Source organism: Mustela nivalis, assembly GCF_964662115.1.
Source record: "Mustela nivalis genome assembly, contig: HAP1_SCAFFOLD_738, whole genome shotgun sequence".
In the NCBI taxonomy this organism is placed as follows: domain Eukaryota; kingdom Metazoa; phylum Chordata; class Mammalia; order Carnivora; family Mustelidae; genus Mustela; species Mustela nivalis.
Genome location: NW_028135925.1, coordinates 165,509 through 185,402, shown reverse-complemented (window position 1 = coordinate 185,402; position 19,894 = coordinate 165,509). Strand labels below are relative to the sequence as shown.

Genomic DNA, 19,894 nt, shown 5'->3' with positions numbered 1-19,894 from the left:
TTCAGAGAGTGAGTTCATGGACAAACCACTGCTTCTAAAACTGGAGAGACAGACAGGAGATACAGAGAATTACAACTTTCCAGAGCAGAAACTTCCACAGAAACCAGTCCTGGGGTTGGGAAACCTGAGCTGTAATTAGTGAATTGCTTGGAGGTTTAGTGTGGGTATGACTCTGATAAGAACTCTAAGTGGGGACAAGCCCCACAAAACAAAAACAAACTCCAAGGGGACCCAGCCATAGGGGGCCTCTATACATTTGTGAGTTTTACCTCCAAGGGTTCTACCAGGTCCTCATAGTTAATAGTGGAGAAAAATTTCCTCATGCCTATAGCAGGAGAAAGGAAAACGTAACCATTTATCTATATAAGAACAACTCAAGATGCTGATGGAATGTAAGGATGAGCAAAAGAATGGGAGAAAGTCTCCTTATTCATGCATAAAAAGATTCAATATGGTCAAGATGCAGGTTCTTCACAAATTGGTCTGTAGATTCAAGACAATGCCAGTCAAAATACCATCAAGTTAATTTATGGATATCAGCAAACTGATTCTAAATTTACTTGAAAGAAGAAAACCAACAATAGTCAACATCATTTTAAAGGAGAGGAACAAAGTCCGAACACAGATAATACTCTTTGTATGAAAGGAAAGGCGTTCAGGAACTTGTAGTTGGGAAGATGAAATAGCCTGGAGATGAACTCTTTTCTCTTTCAAAGATAAGTTTATGGATATAATAAAAAATAGATAAATTAACAGAGATATCAGAATGAGACACGTTTGTTCCGAGGGTGCAAAATTTAAGGAGTCACTCACTTACAGAGTCACTCACAGACTTACAGAGTCTGTTTACAGAAAACAAAATCTGGACACAGATGGCCAGTTTTGTCATGAAAAATTTGCAGCCATTTATCCAGCAAATCAATTTTTATTTTGTACTTATAGATTTTCAGTTAAATTTCAAACTCTGTTACAATTTCACTTTCCTCATTTACATTGTTTATTCATCCAAACGTGTTTATTGAGTTCCTACCTAATGTGTATTGGCTAGGCAATTGATTATATATTGGTGAAGAAAACAAAAGCTGACTGCTCTTTTGGAGTTAATGATAAGTGAGGGATCAAGAGACATTTAACATGTACATAACTAAGTTAATAAGGACTTATTGTGGTAAGGACAATAAAAGAAACAAACATGATTCAGGAATGTCTATTATTACTGGTTCATGTTAGAGAAAATAATGATCATCTCCAAGACCTAAGATATGGTGGGGGATCAACCATATAGAAAAACTTTGGGGATGCAGTGTGGTTGAGGAAAATTCCTGCCTGAAGTCCCAAAATATTTCTTTGAATGTTAAATATTAAAGTTAAAAATGAAATAAAAAAATAGGAAGATATTTTTTCAAGCATATAGAATAAAAAACAAACTACATTTGGTTATACCACAAAGATACTACTAATGAAGTTATTTCTTTCTTTCTAGTTTTGTCCCATGCCAGCTTTAGTAAAATTCATACTACTCCTTGACTACTACTCTTCTGCTCTTGTCTTTCTTCTTTCTCTTCCTTCTACTCTTCCTTTTTATTCTTACATATTTAAGATTGATCTAATTTTAATTTCTTCTCATTTTAAGCCTCTCTTGAAGGGGCGTCTGGGTGGCTCAGTTGTTGAGTTTCAGCTCAGTTCATGATCTTTTCATTTCTGGGATCCAGCCCAGAGTGGGCACAGAGCCCACTCCCTGCTCTGTGCCCAGCAGGGAGTCTGCTTGAAAATTCTCTGCCTCTGCCCATCACTCCCCCCACCCCCCCCTCACACACACACACACACACACACACACACACACACTCTCTCTTTCTTTCTAAAATAAACAAATCTTTAAAACAATAAAGCTACTCTTGGATATTTTAAGTTTTTGTTGCTGTTGTGAATGAGGTCTGGTCTCTGTTCCTTTTCATAATCTATGTAGTCTTGATGTTTCACTGTAGAGAAATTTTAAACAGAGAAAATTCTAAGGAGTAAATAAAAATCTCTCACAGTATGTTATCTGGTTAATATTTGCAGCATATTTCAGGTTTATGTTTATATTTATAAAATCAAGCATTTTTGTTGGTCATACGTAATGGTTACATTTTGTAACTATCATTTACTTATGTAAAAGAAATTATTGAGTTTTTCTATATGTAGCTTGTATATGCCATTATCCATTGTATCTAATTACTAACACTTTTAATCAAATGCTTTATCTTCATCTATTGAAATAATTGTTATTTTCATATTTCACCAATTGATGAATAAGAGTAGATTTATGTATTTTTTTGGAACAGGAATGCCCATGTGTTCCTGGAACAGAATTTATCTATTCATGGTATGTTGCTTCTATTTATTTTGTGTCAATTTACATACATACAATACAAAATTTACTACAACAGCTTATTCCATATGCCTTATATATCAAAATTCTTCCTCTACTTATGAGAAGATCCTCTGGTAGAAAATAATAATTCTTCCATTTTCATCACTTTCTTTCAAGGATTGTTATTTCTTTGACTTTTCCATATCTCACTCTGAAGTCCACTTATATGACATTTAAAACATAATTTTATACTTTTAGCCATTTAAATAACAGAATTGTATAGAATTCACTATTATGAAGAGTGGTGTGATAGAAAATGTTTATCTGTTGATTGTTCAGAGCAACAACAAAAAGTAGCCATAATTTGTAACATTCGTTTGCTTCCAGGGGGATGGGAGGAGCCCCAGGCAGCACTGCAGCAACGGAGGGGGGCGGGCGTGGTGGGCGGGACCATCGTGCAAGCCAAGGGGGCAGGGCAGGGAAACGCCCGCAGAGGCCTGGGGCACAGGGCCGCATCCGATTGGCGGCAGCTGAGGTAAGGGGGACAGGGTGAGGGGCACAGCAGGGTGGCAGGGTGCATGTGGCTGTAGCAATGTGGAGGAAGTGCGGGGAGGGGGGCGGATATTCAGGGCGGAAGTAGCAGTAACATGCCTGGCAGCGGGGAGGCAACGGAGTAGGGGGGAGGGGAAGCCGTCAGGCAGTAGTAGGGGGGTGGGGGCGGGACAAGCCGGGCGTTAGCGGGTTGTCAACGTCAGGGCGTGGTGGGCTGGGCTGCATGGGCATGAGGGGTTTGCAGCCGGGAGAGAACACTGAGGTAGGGGGACGGGATCACAGAGGAGGGAGCAGGGGTCACCAGAGGCGGGGAAGGGGGCAGGCAGTAGTCGTACAGGGAGGGGTGGGAGCTGCGTGGCACCCGATTGGGGCAGCCATGTGGCACCTCTGGGGGATGGGTAGAATCTAGGCAGCAGAGGGGTGAGGGGATGGGAGCAGTCCCAGGCAGCAGTGCGGCAACGGCGGGGTCCGGCGTGGTGGGCGGGACCATCGTGCGGGCCAAGGGGGCAGGGCAGCGAATCGCCGCAGAGGCCTGGGGCACAGGGCCGCAGCGGATGGGCGGCAGCTGAGGTAAGCGGGGCAGGGTGAGGCGCACAGCAGGGTGGCAGGATGCATGTGGCTGTAGCAATGTGGAGGAGGCGCGGGGAGGGGGGCGGATATTCAGGGCAGAAGTAACGGTAACATGCCTGGCAGCGGGAGGCAACGGAGCAGGGGGGAGGGGAAGCCGTCAGGCAGTAGTGGGGGGTTGGGGACGGGACAAGCCGGGCATTAGCGCAGCGTCAATGTTAGGGCGTGGTGGGCCGGGCTGCATGGGCCTGGGGATTTGCAACTGGAAGGCAATACTGAGGTTGGGGGCCACGATCACGGAGGAGGGAGCAGGGCTTACCAGAGGCGGGGAAGGGAACATACAGTAGTGGCACAGGGAGGGGTGGGAGCTGCATGGCACTTGTGGGGGATGGTCGGAATCTAGGCGGCAGCAGAGGGGGTGAGGGGGTGAGGAGGTGAGGGGTGGGAGAAGCCTCAGGCAGCGGGGCAGCAACAGTTAGGAGGGGGTGGTGGGCGGGCCCATCGTGCGCGTCAAGGGGGCGGGGAGGCGAAGTGCAGCAGAGGCCTGGGGCACAGGGCCGCAGTGGAGCGGCAGCAGCTGAGGTAAGGACAGGGGTGTATGTGGGCAGTTGCAATGTGGTGGAAGCATGGGGAGGTGGTGGATAGGGTGCTAGTAGCATGGTAATGTGGCTGGCAGCGGGGAGACCACGGAGACAGGGGAGAGGGAAACAGCTAGGCGGTGGTGGTGGGTGGAGGGGAGGGACCAGCCTGGCATCATCGGGAGGCCAGTGTTTTGGCGTGGTGGGCAGGGTAGTAGCTAGGCCGTAGTGTCCTTGGGGGTGGGCAGGACTAACCGGATATGAGCGGGGTGTCAATGTCATGGTGTGGTGGGTCAGGCAGCGAAGCAAGGGCCTGGCTTTGTTGGGCTTGGTGCATGTCTACAGGGCGGGACCACTGTTAGCAGCAGCAGCGTGGACCCAGGGTAGCAGTTGAGAGGCAATGGTGGTTGTAAGTGGGGGCGCTGTGGATGGTGGTACAGCGTGGTGGGGGCGGCTCACGTTGTGGGGGCAACCTGGTGGTACCAGTGTGGGGAAGGTGGAGTCGGACTCATGGGGCGGCAGCAGCGCGGCAACAGGGGTAGGGAATCGGGAAGGCTCTGGTGTGGGGGACAGGAGGAGCGTCTAGGTGGTAGCTGCAGGGAGGGGTGGGCAGGAACAGCAGAGGGGCAGCGTGGCAGGTGGGGCAGTCATGCAAGTCAACAGGGCAGGGCTGCATAAGGCTGGGCTATGAAGACCAGCAGCTGCAGAACACAGGGGAGCAGCAGGACATAGGGTAAGAGTGGAACCCAGGGTGGCAGCAGATCAGAAGCAGGGTAGCGGTAAGGGGGCAGTGACGGCGAGGGGCAGGGAATTGGTAGTGGGGGTGTGGGGAGAGCAGATGGGGGTGGTATCAGCAATGTGGTGGGGCATCAGGACAGTACTGAGCATGGTGGTGGGCGGGGTGGGACAGCACGGCTGCACGGGTGCATGTGGGGTGGCAGGCGGTTGGTGGTGGCATGCGGAGAAGGGGGGACAGAACCATCTGGGAGGCAGCGGCACAGCTGCACAGGTAGGGCACGAAGGGCAGGATAGGGCCTCAGTGCATGTCAATGGGGCTGGACAGTGAAGGTCAGCAGTGGCCTCGGGCACAGGGCAGCAGCTTAGCTGCAGCAGTGGTGGTAAGGTGGACAGTATGAGGGGTGTGCTGCGGAGGGCAGGGTCACAAGGCGGGCACCCAGGCAGTAGCAGCATTGGGAGAAGGCTGGGATGCGTGGGGCGGCAGCAGGAGGTCAACGGGGAGGGAATCTGGAGGCACTGGAGCAGGGGTGGGGAGCCGACAGGCGGGAGAAGTTCGGGGGTGTTTGGTGGGACCAGCAGGGCAAGAGCATCAGGTTAATAGCTGTGTGGGCAGGGCAGGGGCTCTGCACAGCCTTGGCAGCAAGGGGACAGTATGCAGTGAAGAAATGGTGGGGGGTGGGCAGTGAGCAGCAGTGATTTGAGGAAGGCAGTGATTTGAGATGGCAGCAGGTGGGGAGGCAAAGCAGGGAGGCGAAATGGGGAGGGACTGGCCTGGATGTGGTTGGGAGGGACCAGTGGCGCAGCAGCTACATGGCAATGGCGCAGCATGGCTTGGGGGCTGGGTGGGGCAGTGGAGATGGGCAGGAGCAGGGTGACCACGGTAGCAGTGGTTGTGCTGTTGGAAACACAGGCACCAGGGCAGTAGAAGCACTGGAGGGTGGCGCAGCAGGAGGGCAGAGTCCTGGGGGGTGCACAGGGGAGCAGTAAGGGCACTGGGGGTGGCACAGCAGGGCATCAGTTGCAACAGGGCATCAGTTGCAACAGGCAGGGCAGCAGGGCAGCTGTGGTGAGGGTTAGCTGTTGTGGAACAAAGGGGCACTGCTGTGGAGTAGCAGGGTGCAGGGTGGCAGCGCTGGTGGCAGCGGCCTGTCAGGAATGGGGGGTGGAAGGGACAGCGGTGGGTGTGTAGGGTGCAGCAGGGTGGCAGTGGGGGATGGCACAGTGGGGTGGCAGTGGTACAGGGTGTGGGGACCAGCCAGGTGGCAGAAGCACAGGTCAGGGGGCAGTGATTTGGTAGCAGCGCTATCAAATGCTTTTTCTGCATCTGTTGAGATGGTCCTATGATGTTGATCCTTCGTTTTGTGAATGTGGCACATGAGTTTGATTTGTGGATGTTGAACTGCCATTGCATCCCTGAAATAAATCTTACTGGATCATACTTCTTCCTGTATTGTAGAATTAGGTTTGCAGATATTTGGGTGAGGATTTTTATGTTTACGTTCATCACAGATAGTAGTCTGTAATTTTCTTGGGGCGCCTTGGGAGGTTTCGATACGGGCCGTGCTGGCCTCCTAAAATGAGGTGGGGAGCATTCCTTCCTCTTGTTTTTCTGGCAGAGTTGGAGAAGGATTGGTATTCATTTTTGTCTGTGGATGATTTGTAGAATTCACCGGTGAAACCATGGGGTCCTGGACTTTTGCTTATTGGAAGTTTTTGATTTTTTATTCATTTTTAAAATTAATTTATTTATTTTCAGCATAACAGTATTTATTATTTTTTCACCACACCCAGTGCTCCATGCTATCCGTGCCCTCTATAATACCCACCACCTGGTACCCCAACCTCCCACCCTCCACCACTTCAAACCCCTCAGATTGTTTTTCAGAGTCCATAGTCTCTCATGATTCACCTCCCCTTCCAATTTACCCCAACTCCCTTCTCCTCTCTATGACCCTGCAATTGATTTCTTATTTAATCTCTCTACTGCTCATTGGTCTGTTCAGATGTCTGTTTCTTTAGGATTCGATCTTGGCAGGTTGTATGTTTCTGGAAATGTATCCTTTTCTTTTGGATTATCCAGCTTCATCTTGTTGGGGTGTAATTGTTCATAGTACATTCTTATGAGTCTTTGCATATCAATGGTTTCAGGGAACATCTCTTTCATTTTTGATGATGAGTCCTCTTTTTTTTTTTTTTTTTTTTTTTTTTTTAGCTTGAGTGGCTGAGACTCTGTCAGCTTTGTTCTTTTCAAAGAACCAGCTCTTTGTTGATCTGATATTGTTCTTGTTGGTTTTTTTCCATTTATTTATTTTCAGCATAACAGTATTATTATTTTTTCACCACACCCAGTGCTCCATGCAATCCGTGCCCTCTATAATACCGAACACCTGGTACCCCGACCTCCCATCCCCCCCGCCACTTCAAACCCCTCAGATTGTTTTGCAGAGTCCATAGTCTCTCATGATTCATCTCCCCTTCCAATTTACCCCAACCCCCTTCTCTCTAACTCCCCATGTCCTCCATGCTTTTTGTTATGCTCCACAAATAAGTGAAACCATATGATCATTGACTCTCTCTGCTTGACTTATTTCACTCAGCATAATCTCTTCCAGTTCCGTCCATGTTGCTACAAAAGTTGGATATTCATCCTTTCTAATGGAGGCATAATACTCCATAGTGTATATGGACCACATCTACTTCATCCATTTATCCGTTGAAGGGCATCTTGGTTCCTTACACAGTTTGGCGACAGTGGCCATTGCTGCTATAAACATTGGGGTACAGATGGCCCTTCTTTTCATGGCATCTGTATCTTTGGGGCAAATACCCAGGAGTGCAATGGCAGGGTCATAGGGAAGTTCTATTTTTAATTTCTTGAGGAATCTCCACACTGTTCTCCAAAGAGACTGCACCAACTTGCATTCCCACCAACAGTGGAAGAGGGTTCCCCTTTCTCCACATCCCCTCCAACACATGTTGTTTCCTGTCTTGCTAATTTTGGCCATTCTAACTGGTGTAGTTTTAATTTGAATCTCCCTGATGGCTAGTGATGATGAACTTTATTTAAGTTCTGATGTGTACCTTCTACTAACTTTGGACTTTATTTGTTCTTTTCTGTTTCCTTGAGGTATCAAGTTAGATTGCTTATTGGAGATGTTTCTTGTTTCTTGAGTTAGGCCTGTATCACTATAAACTTCCTTCTTAGAACAACTTTTTTTTTTTTTTTTTTTTTTTTAAAGTTGGCTCTAAGGGCTGCCGGTGTGGCTTGGTCTGTTAGGTGTTGGGCTTTGGCTCAAGTTATGAATTTAGGGTCCTGGAATTGAGCCCTGCATGAGCTCCCTGGTCAGCACGGGGAGCCCCTTTCTCCCTCTTCTACTGCCTGCTGGTCCTTCCACTTTGCTCAGTCTGTCTGTCTCTCTCTCCCGCTCTGTGTCAAATCAATAAATGACATCTTTAAAAAAATAAAGTGAGCTCTATGCCCAGTGTGGGGTTGAAACTCAAAACCACAAGATCAGGAGTCACAGAGCTCCACCGATTAATCGACTAGACTAATCGACTAATTGGGTGCCCCATTTTAGAACCTGTTTTACTGCATTCTGTGAATTTTGTTTCATTGTATTATTTTTTCATTTACCTCAAAGTATTTCTGTGTTCCTATTTTGGTTTGCCCATGAACCCAATTGGTTGTTCAGTAGCATGTTGTTTAGTCTCTGTGTTTATGAATTTCCAGTTTTCTTCTTGGAATTGATTTCTAGTTCTATACCGCTGTGGTTGGAAAAGATGGTTGATTTGATTTCAGTCCTCATTTGGGAAAATTCTAGGCTTCTGGAATTTATTGACTTGTCTTGTGGCCTTACATATGACCTAAGGTGGAGAACGTTCTAGGGGCACTTGAGAGGAGTATATTCCATTTGGGTGGAGGGTTCTGTGTGTATCTGTCAAGTCCATCTAAATAACGGGTTGTCTGAGGCTGATGTTTCCTTTGTGATATTCTGTCTGGATGGGGGATCATTGAGAGAAGTGTGAGGTATTAAAGTTCCCTATGGTATTGGTGCTGATTGCTTCTCTTAGGTTTGTTCATATATGCTCTACATATTTAGTTGCTCCATGCTGGGTGGGTAAATATTTATGTTGCATCGTTTTACTGCATTAATTCCATTATCAGTTGTAATGCTCTTCATTGGCTCTTGTTACAGTGTTTGGATTTTTTCTTGTTCTACTCCATTGGACTGAAAATAAGATCATCTGTTAGTTCTGCAGCCATGAACAAAGCACAGCCCTGCTCTAAGTCTGGTTTTCTTTTTTTTTCCTCTGTAAATAAACACAATAAATTCTTCTCCCATGACCATATCCTGACTCCAATACGAGAATGTGTATAAAAGTGCTTTATAAACTAGTAGGAGATACTGCCCAATTATGAAAGTGATTGTGCAACCACCAAATGTTCAGGATAAGATTTTTAAGGACATATTTATTTATTGTAGAGACAGAAAGAGTGCACAAGCATATGCTAGAGAAGGGAGGGTCAGAGGGAGAGAGGGTATCCTCCAGCAGCATCCCTGCTGAGTGTGGAGCCTGGTGCGGGGCTCTCTCCCAGGAGCTTGGGTTCTTGATTTGAGCCAAAATCAAGAGTCAGCTGCTTAACTGACTGTGCCACCCAGGTACCTCCAGAATAAGATTTTTTACAACATTTTTTGAGGGCTTACGGTACCCCCAGAATAAGATTTTTTATAACATTTTTTGAGGGCTTACTCTCATAGGTACTATTCTAAGTGATCTCTATTTCACTCAATTCTAAAAACTATTTTTAAATTTAAATAGAAGCTATGCTAAAAGCAAATATTCATAATATCCTCAGAGGTGGGCAAACAGGCAGAAAAGAGGTTAAGTAGGGGCACTGGGTGGTTCAGTCATTGAAGCTTCTGCCTTTGGCTCAGGACATAATCCCAGGTTCCTGGGATCGAACCCCAGGTCAGGCTCCCTGCTCAGTGGGGAGTCGTCTTCTCCCTCTCCCTCTGTCCCTCCCCCTGCTTATGTCCCCCCTGCTTATGCCCCCCGACTCTCAAATAAATAATTACATTAAAAAGGTAAGTTACTTGCTCAGTGTCATGATAAATGTTAGAACTAGATATAGTCCTGAGTGTGTGACCCTGAAGAATGTGTTCTTTACTTCTTACATTTACCAAAACATACCTAGCCCTCAAAATACCATAGATTAAATTAGTTTCCCCTTTCTCCATACATTGAATATCAGAAGGTGCTACAATTCCAGGACCCTGGCTGCCTGGGTCAGTGGAGTGTCTGACTTTTGATGTCCGGGTTATGAGTTTAAGCCATATTGGGGGTACAGATTACTTAATTGAAAAAAAAAGATGCTATATTTGGGTTTGTTTTCTTTTTCCGTTTTGACCCCTTCACCCATTTCTCCCACCTCCGTCCCCAAACTTCTGCCACCCCCTATCTGTCCTGTCTGTATCTCATATTTTTGTTTTTGTTTTGTTTAAGGTTCTACATGTGATTACTAGTATTTGTCTTTCTGTCTGGCTTGTTTTACTTAGCATAATGCCTTGAAGGGCCACCATGTTGTAAATCAAAAGATTTCATCCTTTATTATGGCTGAGTAGAATTCCACTGTGTTTATTGACCACAGTTTCCTTATTCATTCATCCACTGATGGCATTTAGGTTGTTTCTTTATTTTCACTGTTGTAAATAATCCTGCAGTGTACACAGGGGTGAATACACCTTTGTGAGTTAGTATTTTATTTCCTTCAGATAAATACTCAGAAAGGGAATTGCTGGCTCCTTTGGTAGTTCTGTTTCTCATTTTTTGGAGGAACTTCTGTACTGTTTTCCGTAGTGGCCACACCCTTTTATACTCCTAGTAATGGTGCACTAGAGTTTTCCTCTATTCCACATCTTCACCAAAACTTGCTATTTCTTGTGGTTTTTTTTTTAATCTTTTTTTTTTTTTAAGATTTCTTTATTTGACAGAGATCGCAAGTAGACAGAGGCAGGCAGACGGAGAGGAGGAAGCAGGCTCCCTGGTGAGCAGAGAGCCCGATGTGGGGCTCGATCCCAGGACCCTGAGATCAATGACCCAAGCTGAAGGCAGAGGCTTTAACCCACTGAGCCACCCAGGTGCCCCAATTTCTTGTGTTTTTGATAATGGCCCTTCTGACAGGTGTGAAGTGGTGCCTCATTCTGGTTTGATTTGCATTTCCCTGATGATTAATGATGTTGAGCATCTTTTTGTGTTTGTGTAGACCATCTGTATTTCTTCTTCAGGAAAATGTCTATTTGGATCTGCTGGTGTTACATTAGATTACTTGTGGAGTTTTGGTGCTTTTGTGTGTTTTGTTTTGTTTTGCTGTTGAGTTGCATGGGTTCTTTATATTTTATATATTAACTCCTTACTGGATATATAATTTATAAATGTTTTACCTTAGGTTACCTTTTTATTTTCTTGATGGTTTCCTTTGTTGTTTGGACATTTTATAGTTTGATGTAGGCCCACACTTTGCTTCTTTGTTTTTCCTTTGGTATCAGCTTAAAAGCACCACTACCAAGACCTATGTCAAGGACCTTACCAAACCCTGTGTTTTCTGCTACAAGTTTTATAGTTCCAGGACTTATATTCAAGTATTTGACCCATTTTGAGTTAAATTTTGTATATGGTGTAAGAGAATGGTGCAGTTTTGTTCTTTTGCATGTGGCTCTCCAGTGTTCCCAGCACCATTGATGACAGAGACTGTTTCTTCCCTCTTGTTTATTCTTGGCTCCTTTGTCATAAGGGTCCCGGACCTTTATGTGTGTCATAAAGGTCCGGACCTTTAAATGGACTATAGATGTGTGTGTTTATTTCTGGGCTCTCTCCTGTCTTCTGGTGATGTGTGTGTTTGTTTTTATGACAATGCTAGATTGTTTTGATTCTCAAGCTTTGTCATTAGTCTGAAATGAGCAACTGCAATGCCTTTAGTATGGTTCTTCTTTCTCTAGATTACTTCAGAGTCTTTTGTGGCATCATACAAATTTTTAGATCCTTTTGTTCTCTTTCTGTGAAAAATGTCCTTAGAATTTTGATAGGAATTACAATGTAGATGGTTTAGGGAAGTATGGACATTTTACCACTATTATTTCTTCTCACCCATGAATTTGTGATAACTTTCGGTTTATGTGTGTTGCCTTCAGTTTCTTTCCTTACTGTCTTGTAGTTTTCATTATACAAGATTTTACCTCTTGGTGAAGTTTATTCCTGGGTATTTTATTCTTTTTGATGCAACTTAAGGTGGGATGATCTTCCTAATTTATTTTCTGATGATTCGTTATTAATGTATAGAAATGCAGTAGGTTTGGGGGTAGTGATATTGTATCCTGTCCCTTTACTGAATTTAGTCATAGGTTGAACAAGTTTTCACTGGCTTCTTTGAGGTTTTCCTTATATTCTGTATCATCTGCAAATAGTGACCATTTTACTTCTTTCTTTCCAGTTTTGATGCCTTCTGATTATCTTCTTGCATAATTGTTCTGCCTTGGATTTTTAATATTGTGTTCAGTAAAAGTGGCAAGGAAAAAGTGACAGTGTTCCTAACTTCGGCAATCTTAGAGGAAATAGAAACAGCTAAAACTTTTCAGTATGGGATGTGACGTAATCTGTGTGGTTGTCGCATATGGCCTTTTTTTTTTTTTTTAAAGATTTTATTTATTTATTTGAGAGAGAGAGATATCACAAGTAGGCAGAGAGGCAGAGAGGGGTGAAGCTGGTTCCCTGCTGAGCAGAGAGCCCGATGCGGGGCTTGATCCCAGGACCCTGGGATAATGACCTGAGCTTAAGGTAGAGGCTTTAACCCACTGAGCCACCCAGGTGGCCCATATATGGCCCTTTTGGTGTTGAGGTATGTTCCTGGTCTATGTGCTCTGTTAAGAATTTTGATTGAAAACAGATATTAAAGTTTGTCAAATGCTTCCCTGCTTCTCAAGATGATCACATCATTTTAATTCTTTATTTTGTTAATGTGCTATATCACTTTGATCGATGTGCTCCTGTAAACCATCGTTGCATTCCTACAAGATCCCACTTGATCATAGTATATGATCATCTCAGCATATTGGTGAACTTGGGTTTTTAGTATTTTGTTGAACATTTTTGCATCTATAGTTATCAGGGATATTGGACTTTAAGATTCTTTTCTTGGGGTGTCCTCGTTTATTTTTTTTTTTTTCCTCGTTTATTTTTGTATCAGGGTGATGTTGGCCTTAGCAAGTGGGTTTAGAAGCTTTCTCTTCTGTTTTTTGGAAAAGCGGGCAAAGGACTGGTATGAATCCTTCCCTGAATGGTAGAATTTACCATGAAAGGCATCTGGTTCTGGAACTTGGTTTTTTTGGGAGGTTTTAAATGGCTGATATGATGAGTACTGGTGTTTTATATAAGTATTGAATCACTAGAGATGAAACTGTTTCCATATCTTGGTGGTGGGAAGGATGAAGGGGAATGAAAGTCATGGGGGCCCAGCACTCAGAGGCTCCATCTGCCACTGCGTCTGTGCCATTCCTCTCAGATGCTGGCAGAGGAGGAAGGACATGGTGGAAACACGGCAGAGTGGTGGTGGCAGAAAGTTGGGGTCCGAGCGGGGTGATGAGACTGATGCGTGGCCCTCCTGTCCCACCCATAGGGTATCAGACTGCCTACTGCCTGGCCAACAGCAACTCCAGCACGTTCACCACAATTGGAGATGGGAGCTATGGTGAGGTGATTCATGGCAACCGAGCTGGCCCCAGAGTCAGCGTACATCTTCAGGCTGATGATCAAGATGAGGCAGGGCTGGGGGAGCCCTGACAGGCCACCATCATCACCACTGAGAAGCGAGGTAAGGTCAGAGGCCCAGGTCCGTTGTCCTGGTGATGTGGGAAGACAGCTGGGCCCAAGGCTTCCTGGGGCAGGGCTTGCAGGGTAGTGCGTCTACATAGCCCGATATTTACCAGATAGGCAGGAATGTCCCTGGAGAGGAGGTTGTGTAACTGGATCAGGGTGGTTCTGAGTCACCATGTTGGAGGGAGGCTCCCTGAAGCCAGGTACTTTTTCTCTGATGTTGAAGACCACATGATCAGCTGAGCCAGGGGTTCCAAAACAGGTTTCCTACCAAGCAATCCTAGGAAGATGTGTCTTCATGGATGGCACTTCTGTTCCAAGCCCTGGTAAGGTGCTTATTCATTGTCTTGGTTTATCCTCAGCCAATTTCTGGGGGAGAAAGTGCTCTGAGACCCAGTTCTACAGAAGACATGGGGCACAGACAGATTCAGTCATTTGCCAGGGACACAGCTGTTGAGGCAGTGATGTGGACACCCCCCACAGACACTGGGCTCCCTGTTCCCACAGCAATCTGCTGTGGGTTCCCATCTCAGTGAGCCCCTGATATGCCATCCAGCCTCATCCCGGGATCTGCCTCAGGGGGTTCCCTTCCCAGAGCCACCCCAACTACTATAGGCCCTTTTTATGCCACCTGACCTTGGAGGGACCATAAGGGGTCCAGCTTAGGTCTGAGTTAGGACACATCAGGGGCAATCTGGAATGCAGAGCTGGCACTGCACCCCCACTCTGAGGCTGCCAGGAGCCTGCGTGGCTTTCAGGGCAGCATGGTGCCTGCCAGTTTCTGTGCTACCACCAGCCCACATGCATAGTTCCCTTAGAGTTCTGGCTTCAGAATGTGTGGCTCAGGGACTGCATCCCTGTTCTCTCCACATCCAGGGAGCAGGCTGTGCTTTGGCCCTGCTGAGGCCACAGGGTAGCACACAGGTAGTAGCTTGACTTGGCCTATCCCAGGAGTGGTGTTGAGGGGAACATATGGCTCATTTACTGCCTGTGCTCTTGAACGGAGAGCCCCATCCATGCCCCAGAGCTATCTCCATGGACTTTGGAGCAAAATCAAAACAACAAAATGAAAGGATCCAGGTTACATTTGGGCCCATTTACCTGCAGAGGTACTCTTGGTCTGTGGTTTGCTCATCAATGTCAAAGCAGGGCTCTTACTGGAGCACAAGTAGGCTGACAACCAGGCCTGCTGCAGGGTATGTGGAAATGTTGCCACTCTGGGAGAAACACATTTGTTCACTACTCAAGCGTTATTTGTGCTGTTATGCTGAATCCTGCTCTGACCCACCTGCGTACCATGAGAGGCTGAGTGAAATGTAGTGCCTGGAGTGTAGATTATGTTGGCTTCTCTATACATCTGTCCCTAGGGGTTATTCGGGTGGTGTGGAGGTGGTTAGGGAGCAGGTATTTGGGGCTGACGTGTCTTGCTTCCGAGGAGCCCCCTGTTTTTGAGCAGAAAGGCAGGGGGCTGCAGTCTGATCATCTGATCTGGCACCTGGGCCCACGTTGGTTACCATGGTGGTTGGGTTGAGGGAGAACACAGGGCCTGCCAGCCGGAGTCTGTGGTTCCTCAACTGCCTGTTGACAGCCTGCACCCAGGGCTCGGGCCACTGGAGGAGAGCCAGAGTCCCAGGGCCCAGGCAGATGCTCACAGGAAAGGACTGGGCCAGGGAGGGAGGGAGGCAGGCAGGCTCATGCAGCCACGGAAGCCAGCCAGGTCACTGGGGGGCTGAAGCCCGGCTCTGTGCTCTGTGCTGCATTGGAGGGTTGGCATGTCTCAGGGCAAAAAGCACACAGTGGCAAGTCTGCCATCACCACAACCCTGAAGTAGACGGTGTGATGTGGCATGAACTCAGGCACCTGGGTGCAATGGGCATGTCTCCTCATCCAGTCTACTTTCACATGCCTTAGGTCAGCACCTGGGCGTTGGACAGAGAGCAGCTAGCTAGGGTGCGGGAGTTCTTTCTGAGGAGGCTGGCAGGTGGAATGCTGTCCCGTGGCTGAGGTGGGCGGTGGGGGTAGAGACCAAAATAGCCTGCCAAGTGCTAAGGCTCAGATTATGTGCAAGGGGATTCTTGGAGGCGCCACAAAAGAAGAACCCCATCTGCATGTCCCTGCAGAAACTTTGGTTGGGTGCAAGGAGGAAGAAAGTGTGGGAAGGAGTATATTTGCTCTTTCCACCACTATGCGGGTTACCTTCTTCCAAAGAGATCCATTGAGGACATGGAACACAGAGGCTGAGCGACCTGGTGGACACCAGGAGAGGGTGTGCTGTGCAACTGGGGGAGAAAGGGCTAGACCTGCCTGACTATAGTGGATGCAAAGGGGGCACTGAACAGGTCTATGGGCCTTGGGCAAGGCAGTGAGCTTCAGGGATTTGCCGTTATCCAGGAAGCCTTTGTAAACGCTGTTGCAAATCCTTTACAACCCCTCTGGTTTTCTCCTTGGGAGAAAATTTTAGAAGCAGAAACCTTAGCTCAGAAGACATGAGTGTATTTGGCTTGGAGATACAGAAACTCATGGACACGCCATGTCCTGGTGACCAGGATGCAGGTCTTGTGGCCTCTCTGCTTCCATGTTGATGTCTTGCCTTCTATGTTAGGTGAAAATATATCTCATTAAGTGTGTGTCCACAGGCCTTTTATCCCTACTTTGCCATTAAATGTGACTATACATGGTGATGTGTCTTGTGGGGTCTGAGTGTCCGATCGTGAAAATTCTCAAACTCAACTGGGTACGGATTTGCAGAACTCATGGAAAAGCTGCATTCAAGCCAAGCAAACATTAGTAAAGGGGGACTGAGTGAGTTGAGGAACATGAGCCTACCTTTGTGACTCTTGTTTGAGATGTTGCTGGTTCTTTAATATTTCTTCTTCCAGATTTAGGGAAACTGTATCTGAAAATATCCATGATCTACAGAAATGTGATGAAATACTTCTGTGTGAACAAATGGGAAAATTTAACTTCTCTCCCTTCCTGAACCCTCCATCATTCAGAAATTCTCAGGGAGAATTCTTTCTTCCAAGGAACTTAGGATTATTGGTGTAAGTTCAGCACAAGCACCTTTTTCTTGTTAACAGGACATGGCTGGAAACATTGGTTATTTTACCAAGGGATTGAGTGAAATGTCCAATTTGACAGTAATGTGTATAGACTCAGATAATGAACAGAAAATTTTCAGGAACTAAGGGTGACTTTGTGGAACCCCTTGGCAATAGCGGCTTCACACCTTGATGACACAGTGCTCAGGAGCCTTGCCAGATGAGTAGGGAATGTTACCTGTTGGCAGGTAGAGGAAACTCAGGATATTTGGGGGACCTCGAGAAGAGGAATCCACCCAAATTGATAGGTATTGAAGTCAAGTCTGATGGGAATATTGCGCTTGCCTTTGGCCTGGGCACACTACTGAAAGTTCACACTAGAGAATCCTCATGAGAAGTTCCAGCACAGCAGAGTTTCAAAATCTGTATGGAACGGTCCGTCACTATGCCTGCCAGGCTTAGTTAGAATAGATGCTAAGAAACCAAGTGTGCTTGTGGCTGCCTCCTTGCATCTAAGAAACCATCCCAAATCTGTTGAGCTGAAAGCCATCACCCATGTGGACTGGCACACGCTGACACCACCGCCAGGTATTTCTGTGCCTCACAGTGGGTCCCGTGAAGCTCTGAATCTGTTTAGTTCACAGTCAGGTTTGGGGACCTCACTTTGTAGGGTGGCAGTATATTATGGATTGGGAAAATCTTATCAGAACTATACCCCAAATCGTCCCAGAATCCTCTAGAAGCTGGCTGTTGTAGGGCTTGCCCTTTAGGTCAGTAGCATAGTCTCTGGTTAAGAGTGAAGCAACTTCGATCTCCAAGGTATAGGTTACATTCATATTGGGTGGTGATTAGTTGTTGGTTCTTTTATTTCTTTTTTTGAGTTCCAGGGTCCATGAGAGGCATGTCTTAGAAAAGAAAGACCAGAGGCTCATTTCAGCCAAAGAGAGTTGTGAAGAAAGAAAGGAAGCAAGACTAACAGAGTCACTCACATAGAGTAGAAAAGACATTGAGGAGGTAGAGTATATGCATATCTACAGTGGGAGTTCCGTGTCATTGAAGTTACAGGGTAGAGGAATGAGAATGCATGTCAAAGGTGAATGGAGATTCAAGGAGAAGTAAGCAACCCTAGGATGGTCATGCAAAATGCAGTTGAAATAGGGTTTATGCAGATCTTCTGTTTGGGTTCTGGGAGCAGCAGAAACTTTATTTAGACTCCTGTCACTAGTTGCACATGGTGATTGACCTCTGGGCCATTTCCTGGCCCACGTCCTCCTGCTTGGGTCTGGCAAAGATATCATGGAACTCCCGGTAGCCAGTTGACCGTGCATGTATCATCTGAAGGTCTGCCAGCAGCAATGATAAATCTTTAAATTTCGGGATTCTGTGGTTTTGGCCTCTTTGAGCTTGTGCTCTATGCTGTAAGGGAGGGGCATGCTTTCAGTTTTGTGTGACATTGTGTCTTCCCAAGTGCGGTTCCTGAGACCTCAACTAAATGCTCTCCCTGTTTTTACAGGTGGTGCTTTGAACCTCAAGTGACTTGACCTCGTTGGCAGCATCCAGCGCATCTGGCCTCTCTCTCTTCAGTGCAGATTCAAGTGCAAAATACACAGGAATGTGACCTCTGTCATCTCCCTGGTGGATGTATATCACAGTCGTAAGTTGTCATGGTTCTGAACCTCCCGCCAGGGTTGAGGTTCAGGCTTTGACTTGGGTATCTTTTTTGCCGGCTTCTGTCTTTCTTCTGGAGGGAAAAATATCCTCTTCTTGTCGATTAACTTGGAGATGTACCCTTAACCAGAATGTTTAGAGTTTGCTGCTTGGGGAAGATGACTTAGTGGCACATATGGAGAAGGTTCTGCTAGTCCCTGCCCCACACAAAACTTCTGAACTCCAGGTTGCCTCTGGTAGCAGAATCCTGAGTTATTGCAGCCTGACCTTGTATATACATTCTCTTGATGATCGACTTTCTGCCCACAGTTGCTTTATTGGGCCATACATCTAGAGCAAAGAATCCCGGGCATCTTTACAAATGGATGTCTGAGTGGACTTCCGCACACATTCTCTCTATTTCTATCTCTATGTTTCTTTTTGTGGGTGGAGTGGGAGATGCAGAGGATGAGAGAACCCTTCAGTACGCTCCCCATGCCTTCCATAGCCTGACCCAGGACTCAATCCCATAACCCTGACATCATAACCTGAGCCAAAGCAAAACATTGGTCCCTTAACTGAAAGTACCTCACAGGCATTCCTGGACAGGCTTTGTCTTTCTGGAAGGGAATGTAAGAACCCCCTCCTGTTCTAAAATCTTCCGAATTGGGGAGCATTTCCATGTCTGCAGTGGTCGTACACCCTCTCAGGCCCAGAGATACGTAGCTGTTCTTTGTGGTGGAGAAAAGCGTTTGGCTCCCACGTTCTCATAGACAGGGAGGAAGCCCTCACTGCCTGATGCTGATGTGTTGAGGTTTTCCTGCCCTGGTCCCAACAGGTCTTCCAAAGAACACCTTTGTAGAAGATGAAATTAATTTGCCAGCCCCCGGGTGGCACAGTTGGGTAAGCATCTGCCCTTGGCTGAGGTCAGGATCCCTGGATCCTGGGGGATCAAGCCCTGTATTGGGCACCTTCTCCGTCTTCCTCGCTGCCCGACCCCAACTGTTCTTGCTCCCTCACTAGCTCTGTCGCTCTTCAATAAGTGAAGTAAATAGAGCCATTTCTAAGCATGTAATTAATTTGTAAATTTTTTGCACTTTGTGAGGACAATATTAGTAGAATTAAAGACGCATGAGAGGTAGATCACAAACCATGTGATCTACCATGTGTTTGTTGAATCTTGTGGCCATTCATCCTTGCGATCTACCTACATGGATACGTTCATGTTTTCGTGAACATCCATCGATCGCCTTGTGTTCTGAGACTCTGAGTTCACCCTCGACTTGATGTTCTCATGGATCCCAGGCAGTGTATTTCCTGTGACCCCACTTGCTAGCAAGAGACAGTACCTGTGTCAGTTGTGAGAGGTCGTAAAGGAAACGTCCCCCGTTCTTACTTGGCACAGTGTGCAGTGTTGTGAGACCCCCCTGTTCAGTGAGACTGTCCTTTATGCAAGTACTCCTGGATCAGAGCAGATGTGCTTGATTTCTAGCTATTGGTTACTGGAATAGCGCATTTTGCATCCCTCAGAATGGGGCCCTGCTGTATGT

The 19,894-nt window shown here is 46.4% G+C and overlaps 1 long non-coding RNA gene across 3 annotated transcripts; it reads left to right on the top strand.

Annotated features, from left to right (window-relative positions):
• The first annotated feature begins 2,840 nt into the window (after nucleotides 1-2,840).
• On the top strand, nucleotides 2,841-18,585 carry LOC309857459. 3 transcript variants are annotated; one of them, XR_014307722.1, is made up of 3 exons: nucleotides 2,841-2,888; nucleotides 13,460-13,654; nucleotides 18,211-18,585. It is a non-coding gene; the product is annotated as an uncharacterized lncRNA (long non-coding RNA). The 3 variants fall into 3 exon arrangements; XR_014307724.1 differs by lacking the exon at nucleotides 18,211-18,585 and adding an exon at nucleotides 16,536-16,677; XR_014307723.1 differs by lacking the exon at nucleotides 2,841-2,888 and adding an exon at nucleotides 3,387-3,475.
• The last annotated feature ends 1,309 nt before the right edge of the window (nucleotides 18,586-19,894 follow it).